This window comes from Hyla sarda, chromosome 5 (assembly GCF_029499605.1).
Source record: "Hyla sarda isolate aHylSar1 chromosome 5, aHylSar1.hap1, whole genome shotgun sequence".
Taxonomy (NCBI): domain Eukaryota; kingdom Metazoa; phylum Chordata; class Amphibia; order Anura; family Hylidae; genus Hyla; species Hyla sarda.
This window is the reverse complement of record NC_079193.1, coordinates 75,495,484-75,520,911: the sequence shown is the minus strand read 5'-3', so window position 1 is coordinate 75,520,911 and position 25,428 is coordinate 75,495,484. Positions and strand designations below refer to the sequence as shown.

The window sequence follows — 25,428 nt, the reverse complement described above, 5'->3', positions numbered from 1 at the left end:
TACAGTTCAACAATATCAAAGAGGAAACAACATTTTGGGAAATTTCAGAGCTCAGCTTATGTCTCCATGTGGTTGGATCTAAAAGAGAAAAATCACCAATGCACTAAATGCTACAAAGGTAAAATCTTAAATATATTTACTTTAAATATTTTATATTTATACTTTAAAGAGTACCTATCATCAATTTTTTTTGATATGTTAGAGCTTATTGTATATAGAACAACTTTGTAATTAGATTTAATTTAAAAAAAATGCTTTTATGTGTTTTTTTAGTTTGGAAAATGTGGCCACTAGGGGTCTCCCTAGCCGCAAGCTTTTCATTGATTTCGGACTCACACCGGCCTGGCAGTGAGTCCAAAATCGCAGTGCTGGCTGAGCACGTGACCAGCTCAGCGCAGCTCCCCGCTTGTCAATCAGACAGGCGGGAGCGCTGTGCTCACATACAGGGCACTGAACACCGAGGATAAGCGGCGTTCTGAACACTGGGGACAAGCAGGCATCTGGGCAGTGAGGACAAGCGGCACCCCGTACACTCAGGACAAGCGGCGCCCCATACACTGAGGACAAGCGGCACCCCATACACTGAGGACAAGCGGTGCCCTGTACACTGAGGACAAGCGGCGCCCCATACACTGAGGACAAGTGGCGCCCCGTACACTGAGGACAAGCGGCGCTCCATTCACTGAGGACAAGCAGGCATCTGGGCAGTGAGGACAAGCGGCGCTCCGTACACTGAGGATAAGCAGGTACTATTCCGTTGTCCCCCCCCCCAAGTGAAGGCGGAAGCAGTCCCCCCCCCAGCAGCCTGCTGGGGCACGCCCACATCCTCCTGACGGGTGCTCACACTAAGTTAGCAAGAAGATAGGTAAGCTACAGAGCTTTTTAAAGCTCTTTAAAACGTTTTTAAGGGCGGGGAAGGTGTTAGATGTAGTTAGGGAACATTCGTTAAGTTAGTGTAGAAAAGTTTATTTAGTGATAGGTACTCTTTAAATATTTTATATTTACTTTATTTTTTTTTAAATAATTTCTAAAACAAGCTAAAATTGTGGTCCAGTGCAAGATACCATACATAGGAATGCATACATTTAATATCCATAAAGTCAACCTAAAACAAGCAACTATATACAAAGCACATAAATTATTCATGTGAGTATTGACAGCCCATATTGAATAATACATGCTGGGCATTGTAGCTCAGTCATGTTATCACCCATAGAGGAAATAAGCACTTGATGTGTAAACGCCTGTTTACATGGAGCAATTTTTCAAATCACCAGTGGTAGATATTTTCCATCACAGCAATTATTGTGGTGTATAGCATCATTACGTAGCAAAGGCTCTCCCGACTATCTAAATGTCCCTGCAAATAGCCTTTATGTATACAAATACCCACAATAATATTTTTTATACACACAATAAAGATTTTAAACAAAAGAATAATAACAATAACTGCATGAATGAGACATCAACTTGCACAATAGATCAATAGATGAAATGTGTGGTGAATTTGTTTAGCCTTGGAATTTTTAAAAAAGGGATTAAAATCCACTAAAATAAATGTAAGAAAACTAAGCAAAAAATGTATAGCAATGTATTGTACACCTACAGTATGACATATACCATATATAAACCATAATATAAAATTGTAAACTATACATGAGCTGAAATCAATATAAAAAATTATGTACTTGAACTATACTTATGGCCCGACATTTATTAATTCTCATTGGCCACATTCATATCAAATTTCCCTTGTAAGTCACAGTATATGTTTGCGTACTTGTAAAAGGCCAGCATGTAAAGAATAAAAACGGTAGCCCGCACTCACCGCTAAACTTGGGACTCAGCGCTCCTTAATGGAATGACCAACGGACCTGGCTTCAGAACAAGCAAGGGGCGCTCAGAGGCGACACATGTCGCCTCTGAGCACCCCACGCTTGTTCTGGAGCTAGGTCCATCGGTCATTCCATTTAAGAGCGCTGAGTCTCAAGTTTAGCGGTGAGTGCGGGCTACTGATTATTTTCTTTAATTGTTGGTTTGCTGAATTTGGTCTTTGGTTGTTCCCAGCACCGCCTGACTCTATACAAGGACCGTTCCCACTTGGCAGCTTTACCAATCGGTCTCAGCTACTCGATTTGCATAGTGACAGTAGTGCCACCCCATTCTTCTTTTGGGACACGTACTCGTAAAAGGCCCATTGAGTTTAATAAACAAAGTCAGAGCACTTGCTGAGAAGCAAAAGATCAAAATACAAATTGTGGATGAGCAGCTGTGTTTCTTTTCCTTAATTTTTGTTTTACAATTGTAGTCTCTCCCCTCTTTCATAGCCAGCACTCTGCTCCACCCATTCGCCCAGACATTTTCAATTAGCAGGAGACTGCATAAGGGTTTCCTCCTAGCATTCTCCCAACCCTCTGGCAGGGAGCACTTGGTAGGTATTCACATTGGTGTGGTTACTGTGATGCTTTGTCTGTGGGGTGGTGTGGACCGGAGCCAGGGGAATAGTCGGGCAGCAGTTGGGCTGCCTGGCCATTGGGAGGCTACCCCCTGTGGGCATGGTGTTGTGGTGGTGATGGCCACCGCCCGGCGCTATGCCAATGTTGTGTTAGGGACCCACAATACATAGGTGGCCTTGACGTGGCAAGTGGACTTGTACTTTTTGATCAAAATGTATACTAACAACCTGTTAGTGTTTGAATTTATGCTGAGAAGCAAGTAGATCAAAATACAAATTGTGGATGTGCGGCTGTGTTTCTTTTCCTCTATTTTGTTATAAAACGTGATTCACCAGCTTTCAGCTGCAAGTTCTAATTTAAGAACTTGTTTTTTCTCTATTAAACATCTTTTTGTTTTTCTATAATCATTATTTCATCGTTTTGATATACCATTTTGTGGGCTTTGGGCTCAATGACTACCTATTTAGATAGTTTAGTTCTGAAATTACAATATATTACCTGTAAGAGTACCTGTCACCAAACTAATCTTTTAATATATTGTTCCTTATGTAATTATAAGACACTTTGCTATTTACTTTCTGTTAAAATTCTCAACCTTTACAAACCATGACGAACATTTACGCTCTGCCATGACTGGTCCGGTGCTCGCGTCATGCGCGGCAGGTCCCGGCTGCTAGAAGCAGTCAGGGACCTGCCGGTAATGGTGAACAACTGCAATCATGCGGATATCTGCCATTAATCCCTCAGATGCCGTGATATCATGGCATCTGCGGCAATGCAGTACTTTAAATGGATGATCGGATCGCCCGCAGCGCTGTCTCGGGGATTCAATCATCCATACTAGTGGACAGAGGTCCCCTCACCTGCCTCTGTCCGTCTCCTGGGGTCTTCTGCTCTGGTCTGAGATCGAGCAGACCAGAGCAGAAGATGACCGATCACACTGATCAGTGCTATGCCCTATGCATAGCACTGAACAGTATTAGCAATCAAATGATTGTTATAAATAGTCCCCTACGGGGACTATTAAAGTATAAAAAAATTTGAAAAATCCCCCCTCCCCCAATAAAAATTTAAATCATGCATTTTTCCCATTTTACACCCAAAAAGCGTAAAAAAAAAAGATTAATAAACATATTTGGTATCGCTCCATGCGTAAGAGTCTGAACTATCAAAATACAATGTTATTGATCCCATACGGGGAACGGTATAAACGTAAAAAAAAAATAAAATAAAATAAAATAAAAAAAATAGCTGCTTTTTTGTCACACTTTATTTGAAAAAAATTTATAAAAAATTTATAAAAAGTACAATATAAGCAAATGTGATACCGATAAAAACTACAGATCATGGTGCAAAAAAATGAGCCCTCATACTGCCCTGTATATGGAAAAATGAGAAAGTTATAGGTGGTCAAAATAGGGACATTTCAAACAGACTAATTTTGTTAAAATAGTTTGAGATTTTTTTTAAAGTGGTACAATTATAAAAAGGCATATAACATGGGTATCAATTTAATCGTATTGACATAATAAAGAAAACATGTCATTTTTACCGGAAAGTGTACATTGAAAACAAAACCTTCCAAAATTTCCTAAATTGCGGTTTCTTTTCAATTTTTCCACGTAAATAATATTTTTTTTGTTGTTGTGCCGTACAGTTTATGGTAAAATAAGTGATGTAATTGCAAAGTTAAATTGGTGACGAAAAACACAAGCCCTCATATGGGTCTGTGGATGAAAATATAAAAGAGTTAGGATTTTTAGAAGGTGAGGAGGAAAAAGACGAAAATTCAAAAATAAAATTGGCCGGAGGGGTGTTAGGAGTAGTTTGGGAATATAATCTGAGTTAGTTTAGAAAATATGGTTTGATGACCAAAACAAACTTGAAGAAAAGGTACAATGATTTGAGATACAATGGTTGTACCAAAACAAATTAAATAGGAACTTGATGAAACACTTTTAATGTGAAATAGATAACCACTTTGGGTAAAGTATTTCCTGCGAATTCCCTACTGAAATTCTGAAGCCCCCCTTGTAAGCGCCAAAATAATCAGAAATTTATTTTAAGCTGTTCTTCTGCATATATTTCATTTAATCCCAGTTATTTCCTTTAAGAAACCCAGAAACCTTCTTCCAGATGATACTCTGCCATAAATGTAAATCATTATGCCTTAATGTTTTTAGCATATTTTATGCAAATAATCAAAAATAAAATTTCTAATTTCAAATGAAGAAAATTCATGGCATGCATCTTGTGTTGCAGTTTAATCACTGTACATTCACTCAGGGAAGTATTGACAGTTGTCCCGTGGAAGCTATTAAAGTGGCTGTCCAAGGTTAAATGAAATTGCAGTTTATCAGAGAAGCATTGAGAAAATAAGGGAATCTGTTCATGGCTCTTGATTAATGCCAAGCGTGATCAACACAAGGGGGTTCATTAAGTCATACATCATGCAGGTAATTTAACATGTCATTGTGCCTTCTGTCTCCTTTAACTCTCTCCATAACAATGTACAGGCAAGTTGTACCAGCTCTGTACCCCCTGGCACCACATTAATGCTTCTATTAAACATACAGCGATTTGCATCACCTTAAAGAGAAATAAAGCGTTTAATCAGAAGATCGACTTCATGATACTTAATTTCCTGTAAGAGTCTTCTGATTATTGACGTAAACAGTCATTATACGTGCCGGCATTTAACTTGTATCCTCTGCCATATATTTACCTTCTGTTAATTAATATTAATATCATTATCATCATCATCATCATCATTTATATTACATATTACTGATTATTATTATTAATATTGTAATAACTATGCTTATTATTAACATTAATGTTATTATTATGAATAATAATAATAAAAACAGTCATAACAAAATAATAATAATTATTATTATTAATAATATTAATGATATTATTATTGTTATTATTAATAATAATAACACCAATAATCACAGCAATAATAATAATAATAATAATAATTATAATAATAATAATGCTTGTTCATCAATACTTATCTATCTCGTGAATATTTATCATCCATTATTGATGTAAACAGTCATTATCTCTGCCTGAGTTTTACATGTATAAACTGCATATATTAACCTTCTCTTAATAAATAATAATAATAAATAATAATAATAATATTATTTGTTTTTCAATATCTAGATATCTCCACAATATTAATCCTCCATTATTGACGTAAACAGTCATTATGTGTGCCTGAGTTTTACATGTATACACTGCCCCATACCATATTTACCTTCTGTTAATGAATGATAATAATAATGATGACAATAACAACAATAATAGTAATAAGTATTATTATTAGTAGTATTAATAATAATATTAATAATAATAGTTGTTTATCAATATCTATCTATCTCATCAATATTTATCTATACATTCTAAGCTGCTAAGGTGCGTTTCTAACTATTTTTCCTGACCCACCTTCTGCTTGTTATCCATGTTGACTGCACTTTTGCCTGTCCAGACCTGGTGATTTTTACTGATTTTAGACAAACTTGTTGTACCTGGACCAGTGTTTTCCAATCTAGTGTGTCTCCAGCTGTTGCAAAACCACAACTCCTGGCACAGTTTTTTTTCTACTTGCCCCTACTGTACCACATTTGGATTAGTTTGTTAATATGAGAGACAACATTGAGGGTAATCTTCTGAGGGTTCTTGCTGGAAGGTATAGATTCATGTTCAAAGACTAAAGGGAGAAAAACAAGTGACCCATAGGCACTGCTCCTCAGTTTTGCCCATCACCAAATTTAAAGGGGTTATATAGGAAACATTTTTTTTATATATATATCAACTGGCTCCAGAAAGTTAAACAGATTTGTAAATTACTTCTATTGAAAAATCTTAATCCTCTCGGTACTTATGAGCTTCTGAAGTTAAGGTTGTTCTTTTCTGTCTAAGTGCTCTCTGATGACACGTTTCTCGGGAACCACCCAGAGTAGAAGAGGTTTGCTATGGGGATTTGCTTCTAAACTGGGCGGTTCCCGAGACACGTGTCATCAGAGAGCACTTAGACAGAAAAGAACAACCTTAACTTCAGAAGCTCATAAATACTGAAAGGATTAAGATTTTTTAATAGAAGTAATTTACAAATCATTTTAACTTTCTGGAGCCAGTTGATATATAAAAAATAGGTTTTTCCTGGATAACCCCTTTAAAGCAACCCAGTGGATTTACGTCACCAGACAGGTCTATCTGTCTGTGTCACTATGTATCTGTACAAAGGTCATAGTCACACAACCTCGCTAAGAGTTTTTATTTTATCCATATGATGCAAAACAAAAGGGGAAAAGGAAATAATTTCACTTCAGTACACCCGTCACCCCTATGATACTTTTGGTGTAGATGAACAAACATAGACAGCTTATTGTTATACAATGAAAGGTAACCAATTATAACATTTTACCATCTATAACACGTAGTAATGAACTATATATGGTAACGCTCCTACCCACAGGGATGGTGAGGATATGAAGTTAGTAAGTCTCCCTGCCGACCCTGTAAGTAGTTCCCTGGGCAGCGAGCTATACTCACCTAGTCCGGTCTCCTCTGCCATAATCACGCCCTCTCGGCATGATTAACAACCCATTTAACCTGAGGGGCATGATTATAGAAGCAGAAGATGGGACTAGGTACGTATAGGTCCCCACCCACGGAACTACTTACGGGGATGGTGAGGGACACTTACGAACTTCATATCCTCCCTGAGATGGTGAGGAAGAAGATTTTTGCCATAAAAATGCATTGCCGCGTGTTATATATGGTAAAATCTAATGATTGGTTCCCTTTAGGTTATGATGTTTAATTCATTTATACATAGGTCAGTGTAGTGAGGTTAAAGGAGTACTCTGCTGCCCCAGCATTCGGAAAATAATTTTCCCAAACACTTGGAGCGGGTGGCGCGGAGTCTTGACATCATGGCCACGCCCCTCATGATATAAAGCCAAGCCCCTTCAATGCAAGTCTATGGGAGAGGGTGTGACGCCCACCACACCCCCTCCCATAAACTTGCATTGAGGGGGCGTGGCATAACAAGACTTGCATTGAGGGGGCGTGGCATGACGGGACCCCCGCGATCAGACATCTTATCCCATGTCCTTTGGCTATAGGATAAGATGTCTAGGGGCAGAGTACCCCTTTATAATTGCTGTGAGGTCAATACACTGCAATACACTGGACTGTCAGCCTTTATTATCATTCTTTTTGAAGGAGATTTATCAATGGTGTCACTGGATACAAGTTTGCAACTTATCAAAATATACATAACATGATACATTTGGTGTAGCTTGCTAAGTTAGCTACTTCCTTATGCCATATTACGTCTGGTATACACTTACACCAATATTCTCTCCATAAGTAATGGCACGCAGGATTTTTTTTCTTTTTTCTTTTTGGGTTGTATATTTTGACTTTAAACCACCAAATTGGGCCACTATATAATTGTATACCGTAGCTGTGCAACATCAATCAAATAATAACACCAAAAACATACACAGACAACAACATTGAAAAACAGCAATAACATTTTTAGCCACAAAAAGTGTGCCTGTTCCAGGAGGCTAAATCTTTGGGTAAGGCTGGACTTTCTTGCAAGGTAATGACCCCAAATTCCCTCAATGCTTGACACAAAATCAACATTTTCCAGTTACTCTCTCAGTCTCAAGATATACATGCCACTTAAAGGGCACCTCTCATCAAATAAACTTTTGATATATTTTAGATTAATGAATGTTGAATAACTTTCCAATAGCATGTTAATGAAAAATATGCTTCTTTCTATTGTATTTTTCCCGATCAGTCCTGGCAGCAAGCATTTCTGACTCATGCTGGAGTCCTAAACACTCAGAGCTTCCAGCCTGCTTTGTTCACAGCCAAACAGGCTGTGAACAAAGCAGGCTGGCAGCTCTGAGTGTTCTCCTTTGTGAACAAAGCAGACTGGGAGCTCGTAGTGTTTAGGACTCCAGCATGAGTCTGAAATGCTTGCTGCCAGGACTGGTAGGGAGACCCCTAGTGGTCATTTCTTCAAAGTGGAAAATTAAATAGAAAGAAGCATATTTTTTAATAACATGCAATTGTAAAGTTATTCTGCAAACAAAAGTTTTTTTGATGAGAGGTACCCTTTAAAACTTGAGGTATGTCTTGAATAGGGCAGTCCACAAGGGTGCAAGATTATGAATGAAACTGATATTTTGTATGGAGGAGTGGTCAAAGATCCATCCAGAAATGTTCCCCAACTTTGTTAAAGATTACAGAAAGTCATGGTATTCTTGCTATGGAATGTTTCATGAAAAAATACAATATTTTCAATTTACTTAACAAAATTAAGCCTATAACACAGACTGGAACAGTCACAACACAGAAAAAGAAAATCAACACACATTTCACCCATGCTTCATCAGGGGGAGTGGAATATTTTCTAGACACTTTTCAGTATGTATTGGTAGGTGTAAAAAGTGTGCATGAAGATTAGAGGGAACTTGGCTGGACCTACTTATATTGTAGAGATCTGCCGACAGTCTTGGAAGGATGACTGAATATACTGGCAAATGTATGGGGGATGAAAAACATGCTGGATGTTTGTTTGTTTCATCCATGCTCTAGCTCCCCACTATATCTTTAGGAAGCCAGACCCACAATGATCAGCTGATTTCCTGGACAGAGCCACTAGATATATATCTCAAGACAGTTAATAAGTTGTAAGGCTGGAACTGTGTAAAACTGTATGTTTCTTGTTTGAGATAGTAATGCCGGACAATTCATTTCTATCTTCTTCAGTCCTCCAAAATATAAAGCTGCATCCTTCATTTCATTACTGGTCTTAACCTTGTCTTGGCTGTAAAAATGTATAAAAATACTTCTTTTCATACCCGTCAGGTCAAGGCATGTGAACCTGTTCAATTCTATGTATGATCCTCAATTCTATGTCTTTTTGCTCCAAATTTTAATTTAGAAAGGATATGTACATCTCACCCAACCAAACATGTTTCTGAATGCATCTGAAAAGTAACCCAACAGTTTTCTAATGTGCTCGAGCCTGAGATTTATAGGCTTGGTGACATGTGCCTAATATCCCAAAGCAGCAAAGCAGATGATAAGACCATAAATCAAAATATAACCAAAGTCTCCATGCTAAGGTCATGTTGACAGCAAATGTAAACATTATGGTACAATGCCTCTTGGTATTAAATAATCCAAGACAAAAAAAAAATACATTCTAATTCAATGACTTCTTTCATTCGTATACATGTCCTCCACATATCTTACGGTATTTGATGATTAGGTTAACACATATATAAATGAATGTTCATTGTTATATTGCAAAAGATATTCATTAATTCCCTATACTCCAACCCTTCCCCTTTATCTAATCCTTTACTGTCAAGCAACTTTGTGGTTAATCAATCTCATCCGGCTTAATCTTCCATTTTGGGATTTTTGAACAGGACCAACACTTCTTCGCCTCACATGTATTTCGTGTAACACTTTTTCTAAGATGAAAACTAAAGTCTTGATAAAATGCTTTTTTATTGATTGAGATTGAATTTAAAGCTGAAACCAGCAGGACACTATTCTTTCTTGTGTGAGGTCAACATAATTTTGATGGTCATATGGTTAATGGTTCTGCAGAATGTATTGTTACTTTCAATTTAGTGTATGCTTAAAGTGAATGTATCATGTATTTTTTTCTTACTAATTAAAACTAGATGTTACATGCTGCACTCCGGCCACAGACACCGGCCGTGAGCGCAGCATCCCCGTGTCCCCGACTGCAGGGACACGCCCGCATGCAAATCCCGGCACGTCTCTTACCTCACTCCGCTCCTGCAGCTGCTTCCTCTCAGGCCAGGTGCGTGCGTCCCCGTCTCTTGGGGCACGTGCGCGCCAGAGCTTTGAAATTTAAAGGGCCAGTGCGCCTATAATTAGTGAATTCACCTGTCACCATGTTATAAGTTATTTGCACCTCCCACGCCCCCCTGCCGGATCTTCAGTGCCTGTTTTGTTTACCCGTGTTTCCTGACCTTCCTGCTATGTCTTTTTGACTCCGAACCTTTGCCGCCTGCCCAGACCTTCTGCTACGTTGACTACGCCTTTGCCTCATCCTCCGGTACCCTGCTTTGACCAGTTACCTGTGGGGTCGAGCCGTGTCGGGGGTAGTGACCTGGGTGTCGTCTGCCGCAGCAAATCCATCCTGCTTTGCGTCTGGCTCTGGTGAAGACCAGCAGAAACTTAGACTCCGCTCCCCGATACGGTCCGAGTCATCAGCCACACAGGTAGAGGATCCACATCCAGTTTCGTGACAGCCCGCATTCAACTGGGGTTCCAACTGGGGTTCCTCTGCCTGACAACACGGATCTTGCATCTATCCTGGTGCTCCAGTCCCAGCAGTTGGCTCAGCAGGCACAGCAGCTTAACCAGCTATCCGCCATGATGCATCAGTTGCTATCTGCTCAGCAGCAACTGCCACAGCCACAGCCTCCTCCTCCAGCTCCAGTACAGCCTCCCGCTGCTGCATTCTCCTCCGGAACCAAACTCCGTTTGTTGCTTCCTGAAATATATGAGCGGGATTGCAAGTCCTGTCGAGGTTTCGTGACGCAGTGCTCCATGCATATTGAACTCATGGCGGACCAGTTCTCCACAGAATGAGCAAAGGTGGCATTTGTCATTAGTCTCCTTTCCAGAAGGGCCTTGGCCTGGGCAACTCCGCTGTGGGATCACAGTGATGTTATCACTACTAATCTCCAGACATTCCTGACGGAATTTCGCACTTCGAGGAACCTGCTCATGCTTCCTCTGCTGAGACGGCTCTGCTGAGTCTTTCTTAGGGCAACTCCACTGTTGGAGTAGTCCTTCGCTGGGGTCCGCACTGCAACAATCACTGCATTCACATACGTGTGACCAAGTTGGATTCTTCGTCTAGACCTCTACCTGGTTTACCTTTATTTATCCAGGATTTTGCTGATGTCTTCAAAGAAAAGCAAGCTGAAGTTTTGCCTCCACATCGTCCATACGACTGTCCAATTGACTTGCTGCCCAACACAACACCTCCCAGGGGCCGTATTTACCCCTTGTCTGTTCCAGAAACCAAGGCCATGTCAACCTATATCCAGGAGAACCTACAGAAAGGATTTATCAGGAAGTCCTCTTCACCTGTCGGAGCTGGGTTCTTCTTCGTGGAAAAGAAGGATGGGTCGTTGCGTCCTTGCATCGACTACCGGGGACTGAATAAAATTACAGTTAAAAAACGTTATCCCGTTCCTTTAATCTTGGAGTTGTTTGACCATCTGTGAGGTGCCAGGATTTTCTCCAGATTGGATCTTCGAGGTGCCTATAACTTAATTCATGTAAGAGAAGGGAACGAATGGAAGACAGCGTTCAATACTCGAGATGGACATTTCGAATATCTTGTTATGCCATTCGGACTATGTAATGCTCCAGCAGTCTTCCAGGAGTTTGTCAATTACATGTTTTATGACCTTCTCTACTCCTGTGTCTTTGTCTATTTGGATGACATCCTCATCTATTCACCCAATCTCCACACTCATCGTCTCTATCTCAATCAAGTTTTACAATGTCTCCGAAATAACCAACTCTACGCTAAACTAGAAAAGAGTACCTTTGAAAAGACCAGCCTTCCATTTCTGGGATATATTGTTACCAGTCAAGGACTACAAATGGATCCTAACAAGTTATCCGCTGTACTGGAGTGGTCTCAATCAACTGGACTGAAAGCGATTCAGCGCTTCCTTGGCTTTGACAATTATTATCAACAGTTTATTCCCCACTATTCCACCTTGGTTGCCCCCATTGTATCTCTAACCAAAAAAGCTGCCATTTCTAAGGTCTGGACTCCAGAGGCCGAAGAAGCCTTCAAAAAGTTAAAGGGGTTATCCCCCATAAGGTGATTTTAGTATGTACCTGGCAGGCAGTAATGGACATGCTTAGGAAGGATCTACGCTTGTCTTGGGGCTACATAGCTATGTAATGAGATTACCAAAACACTGTGGCTAGCTTTTTGTGAACTTGTATTTCCTGTTTGACTTTTCTTTTTTTTACTACAAATCCCACAATTCCATTTTCCTCCCTCCCACACATCAGCCACCCCACCCATTGAAACAAAAGACCTGTGGTTTTCAATCAAGGTGCCTACAGCTGTTGCATTAGTTGCAGTTGATCTCTCTCCCACAAAGCGATCCCTCTACCCATTGAAGCAGACAGGCTCCCTGTCATCAGCGGACTAGTGAGTCAGGTCTCGGCCACATTGCAAGCTGGGAAAAATCCAAGACAACAGTCATTTTGTATGCTGTTAAAAATAAATAGTGGGGTGAAAATCACAGAAGAATTGTGAGAAAACCGTCACACACAGGTACAGACACTATATTATGAACTACACTAACTTTACAGCCCCTGTAGCATAGTCAAATAAAAAAAAATCCTGGAATACCCCTTTAAAGTCTGCCTTTGCATCTGCTCCGGTGTTGTCAAGACCTGATCCGGACATGCCATTTACTTTAGAGGTGGATGTTTCTTCTGTCAGTGCAGGAGCAGTCTTGACACAAAGATCTCTCAAAGGTAAGACTGTGACTTGCGGATTCTTCTCGAAGACCTTCTCTTCAGCGGAGATAAATTATACTATAGAAGATCGAGAGCTCCTGGCTATTAAGTTGGCCTTGGAAGAATGGGCTCTGTGCATCCGATAACCATCTATACGGATCACAAGAACTTGCTTTATCTTCAGTCAGCCCATCGTCTCAATCCTCGTCAGGCTCGCTGGTCCCTGTTCTTCTCCAGATTTAACTTTTTTATTCATTTTCGTCCAGCAGAGAAGAATCTTCGGGGTAATGCTTTATCTAGATCTTCTGACTTACAAGACCTGGAACCCCATCTGCAACATATTGTCCCTCCGGATTGTCTTATTTCTGCAGGAACAGCAAGTCTTCAGCGTCTGCCCCATGGAAAGACTTATGTTTCTACTCGTTTGAGACTCTTGATCTTGAAATGGGGTCATTCTTCTCTGTTGGCAGGTCATGCTGGTATCCGTAAATCCTTGCAACTAATTTCTCGTCAGTATTGGTGGCCCACTCTGAAATGGGATGTCATGGACTATGTTCATTCTTGCTCTGTTTGTGCACGGGACAAAACACCACGCGCAAAGCCTGCCGGTCTACTACATCCTTTGCCTATTCCTGATCTGCCCTGGTCCAACATTGCAATGGACTTTCTTACCGATCTTCCTTCTTCCAGCGGCAATACAGTCATCTGGGTTGTTGTGGACAGATTCTCTAAGATGGCTCATTTTGTGCCTTTGTCTGGGTTAACATCCGCACCTCAACTTGCCAAACTGTTCCTTTCCCATATCTTCCATCCCCATGGATTGCCGACACATATTGTCTCTGACAGAGGAGTCCAGTTCGTCTCCAAATTCTGGAGGGCACTTTTCTCACAACTTCAAGTTAATTTGGATTTCTTGGCCACAGACACCAGCCGGCGTGACTGCCGGCGGGACCTGGGATTCGCATTGCGGTGCGCTAGCATGCGAATCCTGGCCTGTCTCTTACTTCACTCCGTTCCTGCAGCTGCTTCCTCTCAGCCCCGGACAGGAAAGGTTAGGAAACACGGGTAGGCAAAACAGGCAATGGGAACGCTTTCTCTTAGGCAATAAGCACTGAAGATCCGGCAGGGGGGCGTGGGAGGTGCAAATAACTTATAACATGGCGACAGGTGAATTCACTAATTATGGGTGCACTGGCCCTTTAAATGTCAAAGCACTGGCGTGTGCGCGCCCTAAGGGATGGGGAAGCAGGAGCTTTGAAACTTAAAGGGCCAGTGTGCCCATAATTAGTGGATTCACCTGTCACCATGTTATAAGTTATTTGCACCTCCCACAATCCCATGCTTAGACTCCGCTCCCCGATATGGTCCGAGTCATCAGCCACACAGGTAGAGGATCCACATCCAGTTTCGTGACAGCCCGCATACAGGTGCGTGACATTAGATACCAGAACAAACTTTTTTTGTAATTGTTTTGTATTCCCCCTGTGCCAACTCCTTACCTTTCCAATAACAGCCTTTTTCCTTTTCTTCCTTCTCTGGTTCAGACCTCCATGTTGACTTATTTCACCAAATCTCTTCAGCATCTGCAAAACAAACATCTTGGACTCTGCATTTTTCCAGTACCCTCCTCACCTTTGCACAATCTCCCCATCTATTGGCCACCAGACTATAATAATGCCCCCTGGGTGTCCTGCACAGTAAAATTGGGTAGGTGAGTAGGTCCCCCATTAAGTAGGTATATCCCCCACAGTAGGCAGGAAGTTTCCCTATTAGGTAGGTATGTTAGGCATGTTCCACAGTATTTAGTAAGTTCCCTTATTAAGTAGTCCATCTATACACAGGTATGTCCTCAGGTAGGTAGTCCCCCGTATTATGAAAATACATCCTTAGGTAGGTTTGTAGGTAGATTAATTACCTTGGTAGGTAGCCAAGTAGGTAGGTAAGAAGCCAGGAATATAGGTAGACAAGTAGGTAGGTAAATAGGTAGCCAGGTAGGTAAATAGCTAGGTAGGTAGGTAACAGGTAGGTAGCTAGGTCAGTAGGTAAGTAAGTAGGTAGCCAAGAAGCTAGGTAGGAGCCAGGTAGCTAGCTATCCGTGAACTTCAACTGGCTATTGCTTACAACCGCAGGGAGTCCTAAGACTGAGACCTGGTGCAGTCTAAACTTTTAACATGTGATCCAGACATGTCATGACTTACAATTAATTAAACTAATGTTGTAAATAAAGTTGCGCCTAATTTATCTCAACCTGATACGGTTAGTGCAATATCTATCTATCTATCTAATATCCATCTATCTATTTCATTGCTAACCTATCTGTGATGACAAGGAGGGGACTGCTAAAAAGTTTTCTCTACTTAGCAGGGAGTGCTGGCTTATTATTAGGCTAAGGGTGGGTTCACACTATGTTTTGACGATACGGTCACTGGATCTGGCTTGGGGGGAGTGAAAACCGGGTGCTCCAGTATCCCAGCTGGACCTGGTCTGTATCTCATTCATTTGAATGAGCTGACCGGAGTCAGATAGTGATTCCGGTCGGCTAATTTGTGCCCCGTATCCAGTTTTGTGACCCGACCTAAAACCGTGGTATGCCACGGTTTTCACTCCCCCAGCCAGATCCGGTTACCATATCATCAAAAATTAGTGTGAACCCGCACTTAGGGGCCGGAGTGAAAACTGCAAGATTTTAGGATAATTTTAAAATAAGGATGGTTTAATGAAAACTTTGAAAAAATATCACCAATAATTCTTAATATTATTCTGGTATCATACCATTTCTTTTTTTTTTTTTATATAAAAAAAAATATTTTACTGGGCATGTGGTAAAAATAAAACTTAAAATGTGCCTGTCATATTACAGAAAAAAATAAGGCTTATGTATGCAGATGCTTTACATTTTTTTTATGTGTCTAGCTTCTGTATTTGGCATACAAATCCCTCTTTTCTGCTGCTCACTCATCAGAAAGAGGCATGCCCAAGGCAAGCATTAAGTTCGCCCTCACTTTCCATGCATTCACTTCCTCCCTGAGTCTGCTGTACTGTCTTGTGTATGTTCATCCAGTCACTGCAGGTTGCTCTGTAACTCCCTCCTCTCTTTTTTGAAACAGGAGTCTGATAGGACAAAAGTGAGCACAGAAGAGTACTGGTCCCACCTTCACTTCCTGGACTTTGTCCCAGTCTGTGCTTCAGCTGGGACAAAGATGCTGCTGCTTCCTGACAGGATTTTGTTCTGGATGGTATGGGGACCCCTAGTAGTGTTTCTATAAGCCATGATTTCTATAAAAAGGAGATAAAAAATAAAATAAGTAAATAAAAAGGTTAATGTTTTGCCAAGATGTACAACATACAACATTTCTTTGATACTGACAGTGCCCATTTAAGTGATAGTCACCTATCTCCTCCCTCCTGAGCTCCCATTTCAGCACCTTATGATCTCCTGCTTTTCACCTCTTGCTTCTGAGATGGGATATCTCGGCAGGAACTCCCCAGGAGCACAAGGATTTGTATTTGTCTGCAGCAGGCATTGTTACTGTGGTCCTTTTTGTATGCGGTGGCATGGCTGGGGGGTTAAGTGGGCAGAAATTGTGTTGCTGGTCTGCTGGGCCGCACCCATGTGGGCGCTGGTGTTGCTGCGGCACTAATTGTTGCTTAGTGCTATGCCTTTACCATGAACCTGAGGGACCCCATGATAACCATTAAGGTCTGTTGCGCGCTGTTGGTGTCCTCCATGCAGCTGATCCGGCACATCATCATTTTCATTATTTTGCTCTTATGCCAATGAATGAAAAGAATAATATTCTTAACAGAGATGGTAAGGCCGGATTTACACGGCAGAATTTCTGTGCTGAGTTCTGCGCTGAATTCTACATGAAAATTCGGCATGACTGAATTGCCCCTTCACTTCACTGTAATTCCTGCAACAGAAATTCTGCTGTGTGAATGGGAGAGCGGAATCCCATTGAAGTGTATTCTCTATAAATTCATGCAGAATTCGGTGCAGAATTCAGTGCAGAAATTCTTCCGTGTGAATACGGCCTAAGATGATCTTTGGTGTTATCTATATCTACTGAAAAGGAGGCTTTTGAATGGTGGCCTTAGTGGTATGTTCACATTATATTTTTCCCATATGGAAGACAGGTAGTAACTGTAAATGACAAGTTTGTGTATGTCCGTCAATGTAAAGACAGTCCGCCTATTTAAGAAACAATGCTTATTTACAGCTCTTTGCGTAATGAATGAGTTTGGTATATTATTTACACGTGTCTATTTAATTGGCGCAGGTCATTAGACTGCCTATTGGTTTACGAGCGGTCGCCGATAAGTCATTATGGATCTCTATTAACCTGATTGGATATCTCATTTGGTGTCTAATTCACCAGCAGGTACAGCAATCATGATGCAGCACAGCTCATTGTTGCAGGGCATTCACAGTTTTTGTATTTATGGTAAATGATCTAAAGGAAAAAAACACATAAATACATGCAATAATACCGAGAAGTAATTTTTTTTTATTAAAGCGCTATACTGTTTTCTGTAGCAATTAATTACGAGGGGTTTATTTAGTAGACAATAATTAATTGCACCTCCGGGAGCTTCAAGAGTCAAACATGAATCAAAGCAGCCTTGATAAGAAGCAATGAAAGTCTCACATAATTAAGCAGGGCACTTGAGACCAATTGTTTGGAGAATGATTTTGCTGGAGCTAATTGACACTAATTATTTAATCTGATTTTCTTCTTCCCAGCAATCCGTCCACCGCTTCCTTACTTTGTGCAAACACTGCAGAGCGAGAGCTGACTCCATCCACGTTCCCTTGTACGTCCCTCTGTGCTAAGTGACCTCTCATTTGTAGCTCACATTCCGACTCTTGTGATCGCTGACATCTAGTTTATGACAGTGACATGTGGATTGTCTCCGTGCAAATCTTACACACTGACAGCAACACAGCTGAATGTGGTAGAAAAAAAAGAAGAAGAAGAAAAAAAAATACGCTTATAGTTGGTGTTGGAACACAGTATTTTTCTCTGCACTTGTTCCTTTTAATCTTGAAATCATAAAATTATACAGTACTGGGGAGAATGTTGGCATTTTCTATATAAATAAAGGATATATGTAAATAAATCACATGGAATAATGTATATACTTACTGCAGAAATAAGACTGAAGTATCTACGCCTATAAAAGAAGGCCTGTCATTAGGTTAAGATATGTTTTTATTTATTTACACATTAATGAAGGTTAATACTAGGATACAACCAGCAAAAGACATTCTTCCCTTTACCGGTATACCACTGATACACTAAAGCGGTGTTCCCCAAGTTGTGGCCCTTGAGCTAATGCAAAAGTACAACTTCCATTATGCCCTGACAGCCATAATGGGAGTTATAGTTTTAAAACAGCTCACAGAGCAACAGGTTGGGCAACATTGGGCTACAGAGTGCACCGTCCAGTCTCATCGCCTGCTTAATCCACATAGTGCTCAACCAAAATGATAAGCTATGGGTTTTCATCTTGGTGGAAGGGTTTGCAAGTCTCAGTTTTAATTTCTTTTCATGAGTCCTCCATCGAACTCAATGTAAAAACTTCAGTTCTCCTTATTGAGTTCAATCTCTTTGCAATCAGTAGGATAAATTATTGGAGAACTGATATGAAAGTTAACAATAATGTCTTACTTTGTACCAGTTTTTAATCAGTTGACATCAGTCCCAAATGTTTGTTACTTTGCCAGAGTAGGGTGTCTCACTGGTGCGGTCACCTCTAGACACAATTTTGTCTACCTTTTCTCTTGGCATACATTCTACAGGCTGTAATGTCCTCTGTCCAAACCATTGTCAATGAATTGTTCTTGGGAGTTTAAAGGGGTACTCCGCCCCTAGACATCTTATCCCCTATCCAAAGGATAGGAAATAAGATGTCTGATTGTGGGATTCCTGCCGCTACCTGCTGCACCCGGTGTTAATTTAGATCGTTGGGTGAAGCGCCGGAGGCTCATGACGTCATGGTCACGCCCGCTCGTGACATCACGGCCACCCCCCTCAATGCAATTCTATGGGAGGGGGTGTGGTGGACGTCACGCCCCCTCCCATAGACTGGCATTCAGGGGCATGGCCATGACATCACGAGTGGGGCGTGACCGTGACATCATAAGCCTCCACCCTGCATTGCCAGTCAAGTTAGCTCTGTGCACCGGATGTGGTGCCGCAGCCTTTGGATGGGGATAAGATGTCTAGGGGTGGAATACCCCTTTAACACTTCTAGAGAGAATAGACATCCACTAACTCCTTTTCAACTAATCTATCAGACTTACCAGCATTGCTTCTATCTCCAGGATCGGTCTCATACACTAACATACACTGCTCTGACATGGTATCTTTATAGGCTTCACTTCTGCTCATACTCCCGGTTACTGCTATGGCCTTTTCTCATAACCCATTAGTGTATTCCAGAAGGGCAGTCTAGGTCCAGACACACATTTACATGGCGGCACCTTGACCTCACCTAGAGGCATTGGAGCATAGGTGCTTCTCGCGCTTCCACGTTTCCACAAATTAGTCAGAAACAAGGCACCAAGTAATGGCCTCTTCCTTCCACATGATGACAGTTTTGGAACACTGTTCCTAGTGCGTCAACTAGCTATGCATAGGTGACACAAATGAAACCAGCTCCTACTGTATGCAGGGCTGTATTTGACGGCCGTCACGCCCCCTCCCATAGACTTGCATTGAGGGGGCGTGGCCGTGATGTCACGAGCCTCCGGTGCTGTACCCAACGTGCTAAACTAATGCTGGGTGCAGCAGGGAGATCGCGGGGGTCCCGGCCCTGACTATATGCACCAGAGGGTGTCTGGACGTGAGTGCAGTAACTCAATACAGACTTAAACAATGCAGCATGATCACAACTAAAGACATAACACATTTCCCAACAGTGAATTGGAACATAACATCAAAGCACAGTAGGGTGGGGAATAAGGGGGCCTGCAGATCATCAGTTACATCATGGTCAACAGAGTTTGTCTTTTTTTGTTTTTTTGGGTTAATATTTCCAAAAACCAACTAATTCAAGATAATGACGAATTGTGTTCACTGGGTAAAAAGAACCCCATATACAATCATAAGACTGATTCATAGGATATGATGATGCAGCTCTATTTCATAAAATGGAACTAGTCCATTTATCAATATACTCATAAAGCCCAAGCTCAACTGTACATTTAATAACATAACTGTGTGAATGCTCTGCCATTGGCTTATTGTATAATGTAAAGTAATATATGCTGATTTATGACCAGAAATCCCAGTACAGTAAACTGATAATTGGATGCGGCTGAAGGAATGAGCTCATTGATTAAGTCAGACAAAAGCTTTAGTGAAATAAACCCATTCATTGCGCCAAGGCAGTGCTGGACTTCACCTATGTCAGCAAATTTCCTTAGCCCCTCCTCACATTGCATTATTTATTTATTTTGATGTCCTTGTTTATTTTATTTTACAACAGAACAGAAATGTTTATTGAGATTTAAGAACAATGAAAACCAGTGAGAAATAAAGTCCCCTGCCAACGTCATATGCCTGACCCCCAAAATGAGAACGCTAATCACCCAAAGCACAACAATACCAAAAGTACTAGAAAGATAGAAAGATTACTGTGTCACTCTGGTCCTCAAACCCTGTGTCACTTAGGTTTGTTACATTAAAAACAGCTTATTTAGTTTAAATGTTTTTGTAAGTTTAAACATTGCTAAATGATTATATATATATATATATATATATATATATATATATATATAGAGCAACAGGAGAATACAGCAGCACACTGCTAGCACAAAGATATAGATAAAACATGAGTATATAGATGAAACATGAGTATATAGATAAAACATGAAAAGCTATACAGCTGTAGTCTAACAAATGAAAATATGAAATTAGGAAATAGTGAGGTACTTAGCTTGCAAATTTGGCGGCCAAATAGCTTGGACCGTCCCACCACGGTAAGGTGACCTCATTTTGGGACGGGCCCTACACTATGAATATGCCTCTGTGTGAACAGTTGAGCAGGCATTGCAGGATCTGAAACATCCAAGGCACCTTATATACACCTGATAGAGGTGGGTGGGGTTATATATATATATATATATATATATATAAATATATAAGAAAAAGTCCAACAGGAAGCATGAGGCGGCACTCCAGCAATTTCAAGATAAAGAAGGTCCTTTTATTCCCCCTAAGTGCTACGTTTCGACCCTCTCAATGGAGTCTTTATCAAGCATGCTTGATAAAGACTCCATTGAGAGGGTCGAAACGTAGCACTATGGGTGAATAAAAGAACCTTCTTTATCTTGAAATTGCTGGAGTGCCGCCTCATGCTTCCTGTTGGACTTTTTCTTGTTTGATGCACCTTTGGTCAAGGTTGGAGCCGGCTGAGCACCCGCAGATTTACACTATAGGGCTTGAAGCCCCTACATGGTGCTTCTTCATTACTATTCTCATCGTTATATAAATATATATATATATGTGTGTGTTTTTAAATATTTTTCTATATTCATATTTATAACAGGGTGGACCTATATGTGTATGCAATTATAATATCTATCTATCTATCTATCTCTATCTATCTATATATATAGTTCATCAAAATCAATGCAGCACTACTCAACCAAAGATGCGTGGTGCCAGCGCCCCGACCAGACCACAGTCCATATAATAGAAGAAAATGGCGCAGCACTCCAAAATATGGTGAATTTATTCCTTCATGTCCAACAAAAAAAGCGACGTTTCAGCTCCTTAATGGAGCTTTTTTCAAGCATGAGCAGCTGAAACGTCGCTTATCTTGTTGGATATGAAGGAATAAATTTACCGTATTTTCTACTATTTTTGGAGTGCTGCACCATTTTCTTATATATAAGTATATATGATAGCCCATATTAAAGCATCCAAGGAAGTTCCACCCTACTGCCTACCAAGGTCCAGGAACCAAGAACCAAGGTCGTATATACTCAATAATGTGTGGTCTATCTAGCATATGATACCTAAAATTATAAAATTGTAGATTAATATATAATTATTTTCAAAATAGAGATACGCAGCCTAATTCCTATAAATGTATATCAATTATAACATGTTGAAATGAGTAACCTTTCCTTATACACCAGTAATTATGTTACCACTCACTTTTCACTAGATTCTTTGTTCATTTATCAAAGGGCAACTGAAAGTTACAGCAAAATATATGTTTCCTATCTTTACTTACATTTCTAAAGCTATGTTAATGAAAAGTTATCTTGACTACTCCATAGAGGGTTAACATAAAGAGAATAATGGAACATGCCACCTTTCATGGGATGTAGATTGTTTAGCAGATTTGATAGCGGAGGAGTTAATTTCCCAGGTGGCTGTACAAGATACTGTAGGTTTTTATCTGCTCTGGGAAATTAAGAGCAAATTGTCTAGTTCAATACTCTTAACTTCCCTACACTTAGATAAGCACTTTATCTGTGTATTAAGCTGTTGATTTTGTTAAGTGTCTTATAGATTAAAAGAAGACACTGTTTTTCAGAAAAAAATACCTAGTATAAAATCTCCTATAAAATGCGTATATACTTAAAAAAAAAAAAAAAAGTATAAATAAATAAAAAACTAAAAATGTGCAATGGATGTCAAAAGATAGTTATATATTGAAGTACTTTTTTTTTGAATTCAGAAAAGATCTCTTTTTTTGTAAGAAAAATAAGCTTAAAGTACAACTGTAGTGGAACAGTTTTATATATGCCCGTGCCCGGGCCTCAAAAATAAACAAAATAAACGTATACATACCTTCGTACGAGCCCCCAATGGTCCGGCACAGGCCTCATGGTCCGGCATTCCACTGCTGACGTCATTCCACTTCCTGGGGACGGGAATGCCGCAGAGCCGTCGGCGTATCACTGGCCGTAGCGATGTCCCGCCTGTGATAGGCTGAGCCCACTGTCATGTAAGAAGCCGGCTAGAGCTCCTTACATGACAGTGGGCTCAGCCTATTACAGGCCGGGGCGGGACATCGCTGCGGCCGGTGATACGCCGACGGCTCTGCGGCATCCCTGTCCCCAGGAAGTGGAATGACGTCAACACTGCCGGACCGTGAGGCCTGTGCCGGACCAACGGGGGCTCGTAGGAAGGTATGTATACGTTTATTTTGTTTATTTTTGAGGCCCGGGCACGGGAATATATAAAAGTGTTCCACTACAGTTGTCATTTGAAGGGAATCTATGAATAATATTATTATTAGATGACCGCCAATGACAAGCAGTGGCGATTCGGTCACTGCCTTTATTAAAGGGGTACTCCGGTGAAAACCTTTTTTCTTTTAAATCAACTGGTGGCAGAAAGTTAAACATATTTGTATATTACTTCTATTTAAAAATCTTAATCCTTCCTGTACTTATTAGCTGCTGAATACTACAGAGGAAATTCTTTTCTTTTTTTGAATGCTCTCTGATGACATCACGAGCACAGTTCTCTCTGCTGACATTATTATAATAATAATAACACTTTATTTATTGTTGTCCTTAGTGGGATTTGAACCCAAGTCCCCAGCATTGCAAGGCAGCAGTGCTAACCACTGAGCCACCATGCTGCCCTTAGCATGCATCTGCTATGCATGGTTGCTAAAATGGACAGAGATGTCAGCAGAGAGCACTGTGCTCATGATGTCATCAGTGTTCCAAAAAGAAAGGAATTTCCTCTGTAGCATTCAGCAGCTAATAAGTACTGGAAGGATTAAGATTTTTTAATAGAAGTAATTTACAAATATGTTTAACTTTCTGCCACCAGTTGATTTAAAAGAAAAAAGGTTTTCAGCGGAGTACCCCTTTAACCCTTTGGATGCAGTGATCAATGCTGATCATGGTGTCTAAAGGAATAAATGACAGATGCAGGTAACTTAGGGGTGCTCATAGGACCCAGCAACATGATCTCAGGAGTCCAATGAGTTTTAATGATGGCAGGTGCCCATAACAGCCTCCAGTCACTGGATCGTTACACTGTTTAAAGGGGTATTCAAGGATTTTTTTTATTTAACTATGCTACAGAGGCTGTAAAGTTTGTGTAGTTCATAATTTAGTGTCTGTACCAATGTTTGATGGCTGGTCTTGCAAATCTTATGTGATCTTTGCCCTGATGTTTATTTTTAACAGTATATGAAATTAGTGTAATCTCAGGTTTTCCCATGTTGCGGTGCATCCCGATACATTACATCACTAGTCAGGTGTGCAAAGGGAGCCTGTCTACTTCAATGGGTGGAGTGACTGCAGGGTGAGGAGGGATCATTCTCCACAGGGCTGCCTAGAATTGTGCTTTAATGGATGGGGTGACTGTTGTGTGCGAGGAAGAAATGTGATCTCACACTTACGAACAAAGGAACCCTGGGACTTGTAGTTAGAGGGAGGGAACTCCAACAGGAAATAGCCAGTTCACAAAGAGAAAGCAGCATCTTATGGTGGACTCACAACACAGCCATTTAGCCCCAAGACAACCATGGATCCTTCCTAAGCATGTCCATTACTGTCTGGCAGGTAAGTACTTAAATCCCCTAATGGTGGATAACCCCTTTAAACTTACTATGGAGTAAAGTCTCGTCATCATCTGCAGTCAGTAGGATGCCTTGTCCTTTGAAGGGATATACTGGTATAAAAAAATGACTTTTCTTTAAGTTTGCCGTATAATGTGTAAATCTAATATAGTATTACTATAATATATATTAATCAAATATTTTTTGTAGTATCTCACATAATCACTCAACTGCTCACTGGGCCAAAATGTGATGTTTATAGCTGGTCATGTAGGGTTACGACATGAAGTTCAACATCAGAATGCTGGTTGCACATGACCAGTTGGGGCACTAGGAGTTATAGGAGGGTTAGAGGTTTGTCAATGAAACAGCTGATGATGGTAGGTAGGAGCTAATGTGAGATGCTCAGCAGTTATGGAGCACCATATGAAGTACACAGCAGCAAAAAGTGACCCAAAGGTAGCCAATAGCTAAATGTGACTTGTGCCGAACTGAACAATAATGAGATTTTTCACATGTATTCATGCCTTGGAGGTAACATGACCAAGACTTAAAGGGGTATTTCGGTAGAAAACAATATTTTTTTTAATCAACTGGTGCCAGAAAGTTAAACAGATTTGTAAACGACTTCTATTAAAATATCTTAACCATTCCAGGACTTAGCTGCTGTATACTTCAGAGGAAGTTGTATAGTTATTTTCTGTCTGACCACAGTGCTCTCTGCTGCCACCTCTGTCCATGTCAGGAACTGTCTGGAGTAAGAGAGGTTTGCTATGCGGATTTGCTTTTACTTTGGTCAGTTTCTGACACAGACAGAGGTGTCAGCAGAGAGCACCGTGGTAAGACA

The 25,428-nt window shown here is 40.6% G+C and overlaps 1 long non-coding RNA gene across 1 annotated transcript; it reads right to left on the bottom strand.

Annotated features, from left to right (window-relative positions):
- Positions 1-17,596: 17,596 nt before the first annotated feature.
- On the bottom strand, positions 17,597-24,647 carry LOC130272542 (uncharacterized). The gene is made up of 3 exons (XR_008843606.1): positions 24,632-24,647; positions 18,185-18,212; positions 17,597-17,984 (listed from the first exon to the last, which is right to left on the bottom strand). It is a non-coding gene; the product is annotated as an uncharacterized LOC130272542 (long non-coding RNA).
- Positions 24,648-25,428: the final 781 nt, after the last annotated feature.